The sequence below is a fragment of the Hibiscus syriacus genome, unplaced genomic scaffold (genome assembly GCF_006381635.1).
Source record: "Hibiscus syriacus cultivar Baekdansim isolate YM2019G1 unplaced genomic scaffold, ASM638163v2 tig00110443_pilon, whole genome shotgun sequence".
Taxonomy (NCBI): Eukaryota; Viridiplantae; Streptophyta; class Magnoliopsida; order Malvales; family Malvaceae; genus Hibiscus; species Hibiscus syriacus.
In genome coordinates, this window is record NW_024062739.1 from 1,721,671 (window position 1) to 1,730,056 (window position 8,386).

The 8,386-nt window shown below is 36.2% G+C and overlaps 1 pseudogene; it reads left to right on the top strand.

Moving 5' to 3' along the window:
- Positions 1-448: 448 nt before the first annotated feature.
- On the top strand, positions 449-5,582 carry LOC120125767 (annotated as a pseudogene).
- The last annotated feature ends 2,804 nt before the right edge of the window (positions 5,583-8,386 follow it).

Genomic DNA, 8,386 nt, shown 5'->3' on the forward strand with positions numbered 1-8,386 from the left:
TTATTTTAGATAAGAAATTGAAGTTGTTTTTTAAAGTTATGACATCGACATATTTGTAATGACTTTTTAATGACATTAACATTTCTAATGCATATTAAAAATCTTAAACATAAGTTGAAAACTTAAGATATAATCATTTTAATGAAGGCAACACAATCAGAAAATTTCATATATATTTAGATGAGTTTTTAAATTGCGAGTAATTAATTTACTTTCTAACACTTCCCGTTTCATTTTTTAACTGCGAGTACATATAAATATATAAATATTTTGACAATATGATTTATAATTTTTTAGATTAAGTGACTTGTAGTGTAATTTATCCAAACAGAAAAAACCTCTATATAAAGGGAACAAAGTTCAGGTTCGCTTCCAAAATCAAAGTCTCAAGTCTTTTTTAGAGAGGAGAGTGACATTCATTTCCTCGTTGCATTAGATAGAGTTTTAAGGCAAAAGAAAATGGTTGACACAGCAAATGCAGCACCAGCTGAGTCGAACTATGACCGAAAAAGTGAGTTATTGGCTATCGACGATCAAAATCTGGCATTAAAGGACTCGTTGATGCCGGCTTAGCTAAGCTCCCTTGAGTTTTTGTACATGATTACTTGAATCTTCAGATTAAATCGGGGCCTCCACCCGTTGATGTGAAGATCCCAGTGATTGATTTTGCAGGTGTCAACACCGACTCCACTAGACGTGCGGTGATAATTGACGAAATCAGAAGTGCTTGTGATAAATGGGGATTCTTCCAGCTTGTTAATCACGGAATCCCTGCTACCACCCTGGAAGAGATGATCACCGGGATCCGTCGGTTCAACGAGCAGGACCCCAAGCCAAAGAAAAGCTTTATTCTACAGAAGAATCGAAGAAGGTCACATTCAACACTAAAATCGACATGTCCCGAGCTTTGGCTCTATTGGAGGGATACCCTCACTTGTGTTATGGCCCCTAATCCCCCTGCACCCGAAGAAATCCCTGAAGCCTGCAGGTACATATTGCTAGACTACACAAACAATGTAATGAGCTTGGGGCATACCCTATTTGAATTGTTATCCGAATTACTCGGTCTAAATCCGAACCACCTCAAAGACATAGGTTGTGCTGAAGGACTCTACGTAATGGGTCATTACTCGCCGGCATGCCCCGAACCCGAACTCACAATGGGGACCGGCATCCATACAGATAGTGGCTTCCTCACTGTGCTTCTCCAAGATCAAATCGGTGGCCTCCAAGTCCTACATGATGATCAATGGATCGATGTTACTCCGATCCCGGGAACTCTTATAATAAACCTCGGAGATATGCTACAAGTAAGTCAGTGATTCCCCATTAATCAATATAAGTATCAACTTCTGATTAATCAAATTTGGCCTTTTTCTTTGGTCCGTTTGCAGCTGATTACAAATGACAAGTATATAAGCATGTATCATAGAGTGTTGGCGAGAGACGTCGGGCCGAGGATATTGATCGCTAGCTTTTTCCGAACATATATTCAACTAGAAAACGCATCGAGAGTGTACGGACCGATTAAGGAATTGCTGTCGGAAGATAAGCAACCGATTTACAAGGAAACGAACGCGGTCGATTATTTCAAATTCAAGCATGTTGAAGGTGTGGAAGGGACCTCTGCTCTTGCACATTTCAAGCTTTGAATAAATTATAGCAATTTCAAGCGTTCATGTGTGTCAATAAATTAATTCCCATCTCAGGGAATAATGGAATTAATTTCCTAGTCATTGTATCCTATGTTTTTATTTGGGGTAAACTATGCGAATAGTTCCTTTTGTTTAGGGTCTATCCGACTTTTGTCACCAATTTAAAAATTAAGGGTAAATGGTCCTTAACATTATCAGTCCGTCTGGTTTAAGTCCCTCCGACTTTAACCCTTAACGAATATGTGACATAGATGAGAGACTAAAATTGAACGGGAGTTAACAACTGAGGGAGTAAAATCTAACAGATCGGTAACGTTAGGGACTAAATCGAAAGGATCAACAACGTTAGGAGACTATTCGCGTAGTTTACACTTTTATTTATATTTTTAGTTTTATTTTATGTACTAGATCATGTATCCATATTTTATTTATAATTTATAATTTGGATCTTATGTTTGATATATGTGACATTTTACTCCCTAATTTCAGTGTTTAGTGATTGTTTAAATATATGTTTGTCTAATTTAATTTCAATTTAAATCTAATTAAATTTTGATCAGTTAATATAATATTTCAGAATCAATTTATGACTAAGTTAAATCACGAGTGTTACATTTATATTTAAATTTGACTTTATGTCACTAGTTGAAGTGTTAAATCAATTGGTTCAATTGATTAGTTTAACTCAACTTTTTTATCATTGAAAGGAAATTAAAAAAAAAACACCTAACCTCATTGAAAATTTGTAGGTAAACTACACCACAAGTTATTCAATTAATAATTATATTATAAATGGATCATTCGTTTTTAAAGTTACAAATGAGTCAATCAATTAATCAATTATTAGATGGCTTTTTAACGTTGAATATTTTATTCATTAAAATTATTAGATTTTAAAGAGTTACGATTAAGTCACCCAATTAATTGAATTGCAACAATAAGATTATGTGTCACCACCGCTGTCAGTCATTGTATACGATATATGATGTACCCTAAATTTAACTATAAGATTCATCTGAATCTCCTCATTCTATTCACTAGATTAGTTTCTTGAGATTCTTTCTAAAAAAATCATGAGATAATTTTAAAAATTTCAGCCACAGTATTATCTTCGACTTGAACAACTGACTCATTAGAAACTTAACCACATGCATGCCGCTAGATTTTTATGATCAGGGAGAAGATAAAAGTTAGAATTATGAACAAAAGAAGATTAATATCACTTAATCATTTGAATAACGAGGTTATGAATAACGAGGTTCAATGGGGATGGATCGAAGTAGCAGATTCAACTGCAAGAATGTGAAAGCTTGGTTTCAACATGGAGTTGCAATAGTTCTGTTTGATTGATGGTTTATTGTGTGTTTATTTTCCTTGTCTGAAAAATAAAATTGTGTTGTGTAAGAATTGTTACAAGATAATAACTCACATCTCACTCATAAGTCATTTATAAGTGATGAAGTGAAGGATTGCATTTTCTATGTTTATTCAGTTAAAAGTTTGTGTTTATTCATAAATAAAATTGAAGTTCTTCTCAAATTTGTGTTGTTTTTAATTTTTTTTCTTCTTCTCGGATTCAATTTTTTCTATAATTTTCTTATAATATTAGCAAATAAGTAAAAGAAAGTGTTTATTCATTTTCACTTTCACAAGAAGAAAGAAAGTTATTATGGACACATATCATCATGCCCAACAAGCACAAATTTGTGCACATAGAACTCATTTTGTGAATATTTCCACCAATGTTCATGGATCCAAAAGTTTAATCCGTGACACACGACATGGTCACCCCATTTTTCACTACTATTTCCTTTCAGGAAATGAGTTTAAGAATCGGTATTGTGATTTTTGTGACATCGAGGTTAATATAGACCATGGGAGTTAGTATTGCTCAGATTGCAATTTTATTGCCCATGTGAAGTGTGCAATGGAAGAAGGTTGGTACGTTGTAATTGAGGCAAAAGGTTTAGATGAGGGACGTGATGATGATTTGGCATCCATTAACACCATCAGTCGTGTAATTGAGCAAAAGGAAGGTGGAGAAATGACAAGAATAGAACATTTCAGTCATGCACATTATCTGATATTAAATGACAATTTCATGGATGGTGATAAGACTTGTGATGGTTGCATGCTACTCATCTCAACTTCATTTTACTAATGTTCCTCGTTCTGTGACTTCTATCTTCACAAAACTTGTGTTGAATCACTCAGGAAGAAGTTGCATTGGTCTCATCAACCTCTGCAAGAACTCATCCTTGTCGGCTACATTTTCAAATGCAGATTTTGCAAATGTAAGAGTAGCAGCCGTTGTGATTTCAATCTGGATGCTTCTTGACCATCATTGCGGCTTACAGTCCCAGATAGGTGTGATGATCATCCGCTCGCACTCACATATCAGTAGGTCAATGATTAATCAAAATATCTTTACTGTGACATCTTTGAGAAAAAAGAAATCCAAATCACTGGTTTTATCATTGTGCAACTTGTGATTTTTCTGTTCATCCCCAGTGTGTCAGTGTGTTCCTCAAAGCCGTCTGTTGATCAAACCCGGAAGCATGGACAAAGCAGAAGGCCACCACCAACATCCTCTTACTTTTATACGCAAGCCTCATTATTATCTTCAATGTCGCAAATGCAGTAAGTTCTGTGAAGATTTAGCTCTCGAACGTGCAGATTCTACATTCGAATGTGCAGATTCTACATGCAATTATATTGTTGATGAGTGTTCAGAATAGTTAATATTTGCTCGTTATTTCTTCAATATTGTGGATTTATTGCTGTTGATTTGGTTGTGTTATGCTTATTTTCGTGCAGGGTCTCACTTTCCAGAATTAGTGATAAAACGTGCGCATTCTACATTTTTTTAATTATTTGGTCACGGATAGAGACATGTGCACGACTCTGGGTACGACACAGTCTGACGTGACAGTTTCTAGAAGCTCCAGTCAGTGACAATTTTCTAGAAGATCTACACAGCGCGCCTTCTGGAAGATGGACGAGCAGAGTTGCACTAGAAGACTTGTTTAAAGTTTGAATTTAGGAAAAGAAACAATTATCTTTGGGATTATTTTATTTTAATTTCTTTGTTTATCCTTAAACTTTGAGAGGCTATAAATACCCTCTTGGGATAAGCCTAAACACACATATGAGATTACAATTCTCTTCTTTTTTCTAGTTTTATTAAAGCTTTCTCTTTTATTTTACTTTTCAAGTTTTTCACTTTTCTTTTATTTGTTTTTAAATATGCTAAGTATGACTCAATTTTTCATAAGCCGAGAGTTGAAGCGACGACTCATTTCCAACGGGAGAATTGAAACATACCCTTAATATCTTCAGAATATCTCTCTCAATCTCTGCGCTTATTTTTTCAAAATCAAAACAGTTTTCAAAATCAAAGCAATTTTCAAAATCAAAGATAGACTTTGGTCTAGATTGTTGTTGCGATTAAACGTGAGGGAGGAATATAGCACATTCGACTTCCTAAGAACACACTTGGCGAGATAGTTTCTCCAAGAGGGAATTGAGATCGGTATTGACAATTATAGAAGCAACAATCCGAGTCGGTCGCCATAAACTTAAAAAGTAATTGTTCTACGACAATTGATGTTGATTAGATCAATTTCCGAAGCCGGAATCAAAGATTGCCTTGGGTATTCGGTATACAAAATAGAGTCACAATGATATCCCTTGTAGACAAAGTAACCGACGTGAATCCCGAAGGAAAAATCTAATTCGATGATCTAAAGGAAATTGAGTCAAAGAAAAGCTTGAGGCTGTTTTTACCACATTCATTTTCAACATTTAATTCTTGAATTTCTTTATTCTTATTTTAAAGAACTTTTTACTATTTAATATATTTTTACCAACCCCCCATTTCACTACTTATCTCCTGGTAAAATAATTCAAATAGAAATTTATAATTTTCTAAGTCCTTGTGGAATCGACCCTTGCTTCTCTATACTACGTATTTCCTTTATTTATTAATTAAGAAGAAGGATTTTTATTTGACATCGAAATTATAATTGTCAAATTGGCGTCGTTGTCGGGGACTTCACCAAAGTTATTGATTTTTTGTTTGCTTCTGATTTATGACCAGGACTAATCCGGACGCATTAGTGGAGTACGACCCGGAAATCGAACCCAAAGTTAGGAGACTTCACACACAGAAGCTTCGAAAAATAATGAGACAAAATTCAAATCCAAAAGAAGAATCAAATTTAGATGAATCTGTTAATACAATTTCGATGGCCGATCCTACTATCAGAGAGTTAGCCGCGACACCCACTGAACAAGGCCTTTATATATTGATTTTCCCCAAGGCGAAAATCCATACCAGTTGAAAACTAGCCTTATTCATCTACTTCATGCATTCCGCATATTTCCAAATGAGAATCCAAACAAACATCTCATGAAATTTCACTTGGTCTGCTCCAGTATGAGACCACAGGGAGTAACTGATGACCAAATCAAACTTAGAGCTTTTCTTTTTCCTTAGCTGATTCGGCTAAGGAGTTGTTATTTTATCTTCCCCCTAATTCTATTACTACAAGGGCTCAAATGACTCGTCTTTTTCTTGACAGGTTTTTATCTGCGGCGAAAGTTAGTGAACTACGAAGGAGAATACTTGGAATCAAGCAGCTTGAAGGAGAGTCGCTTTATGACTATTGGGGGCTGTTTAAAAAGTTATGTTCTAGTTGCCCACAACATGGCTTAACTAAACAAACACTCATTCAATACTTTTATTAAGGATTAAATCCCCTGGAGATGAAGATGATCGATGCTTCTAGTGGCGGAGCCTTGGTGAATATGACTCCTACGGAGGTGAGGGACTTAATTTCCACGATAGCTGCAAATTCCCAACAATTCCGCACAAATAATGAACCTCCTCGAAGGGTTCATGAGATAAGTTCATCATCCTTAGAAAATAAGATAGATAAGTTAACTGAAGTCATCAACTCTCTTATTACAGGAAAGACAAGATCAAATAGATCGTGTGGAATATGTGCATTACTTGATCATCCGACAGACGGTTGTCCACTGATTCAAGATGACGCAGTAGCTCAAATTAATGCAGCTGAAAACTTTCCAAGACCTCCCTAAAGAACTTACAATCCCTACGGTAATACATACACCCAAGATAGAGGGATCATCCAAACTTCAGTTATGCTCAGAACTCAAGGACGAATCAAGGTTATCAAGCCAGACCACCTCTACCACCACAACAGTCACATAAGATATCACTAGAGTCAATTGTCGAGAGGTTAGCACTTTCCCAGGAAAAATTCCATACTCGTTCTAAAGCCCACTTTCAAGAGATAGACAAACAGATAAGTCAGCTGGCTCAAACCGTAGGCCACTTGGAATCACAAGGTAAACTTTCGTCTCAAACCGAGGTGAACCCAAGGGAGAATGTCAGTACTATTACTCTTCGGAGTAGTGCAGTAGTGGCGCCACCTATTCCATCAGACGAAGCAATCCAAAAGGATAAGAAGACTGATGGTTCAGAATCCCAAAAAGAGAATGACAAAAAACAAATGGATGATCCAATGCCATCTCCCTATGACGTGCCACCATCTTTTCCATCGAGGTTAGTTAAAAGGGATAAAGAAGCCGAGGAAAAGGAAATACTAGATGTACTTCTAAAGGTGGAAGTTAACATACCTCTCCTTGAGGTAATTTAGAAGGTTCCAGGATATGCCTGGTTTTTTAATAATCTTTGTACGACAAAAAGGAATCTTTGTAAGACAAAAAGGAAGCTTACAAGGGTTGAGAAAGTGAATTTAGGAGAACACGTCTCAGTTGTTTTCCATCGAAAGTTACCACTGAAACTAAAAGATCAAGGTATGTTCGCAATACCCTGTAAAATTGGTAAAGTTGAGATAAAACGAGCCATATGCGATCTTGGCACATCTATTAATGTAATGCCTCTATCTGTTTACAAAATAATTACTAACGAAACTTTGAAGGAAACAAAGATCTCAATATAGCTTGCCGACATATCAGTGATCTATCCCGAAAGACTCTTAGAGAATATACTGGTGGAGGTAAATGACTTGATGTTTCCCGTCGATTTTTACATAATCGATGTGGAGAATGATCGCACAAGCACATCCTCTGACATCTTGCTGGGCTCCCTTTCCTAAGTACTGCACACATGAAAATTGACGTAAGAAGTGGAATGCTAACTATAGAGTTCGACGATGAGATCGCTAAATTCGACATATATAAGGCAATGAGATATCCTGATAAAGTGGAAAGCCTAAATTCTCTTGATATGATTGATCCTTTGGTTGATGATTTTTTAAGGACTAATTTTTCCTTTGATCTATGCTAGGAGCTAGAAGATCATGATGAGAACATGTATTCTAATTATGCCAAATTGAATTTGATTTCTTCTAAGCCTAAAATTTTGCCCTCTGTTTTGCAGGCACCCGAAGTCGAACTAAAACTGTTATCGGATCACTTGAACTATGCCTTCCTCAGAGCAAATAACACCCTACCAATGATCATATCAGAAGGATTATCCGAGGAGGAAGAAAAGGACTTAATCACAGTTTTGCGCACACACAAGGAGGCTATAGGGTGGACTATCACCGACATAAAAGGGTTGAGTCCATCTACTTGTATCCATAAAATTAAAACCGAAGCGGGCGCAAAACCAACACTTGAAGGTCAATGCCGACTAAAGCCGCCAATGATGGAAGTGGTAAAAAAGGAGATACAAAAAC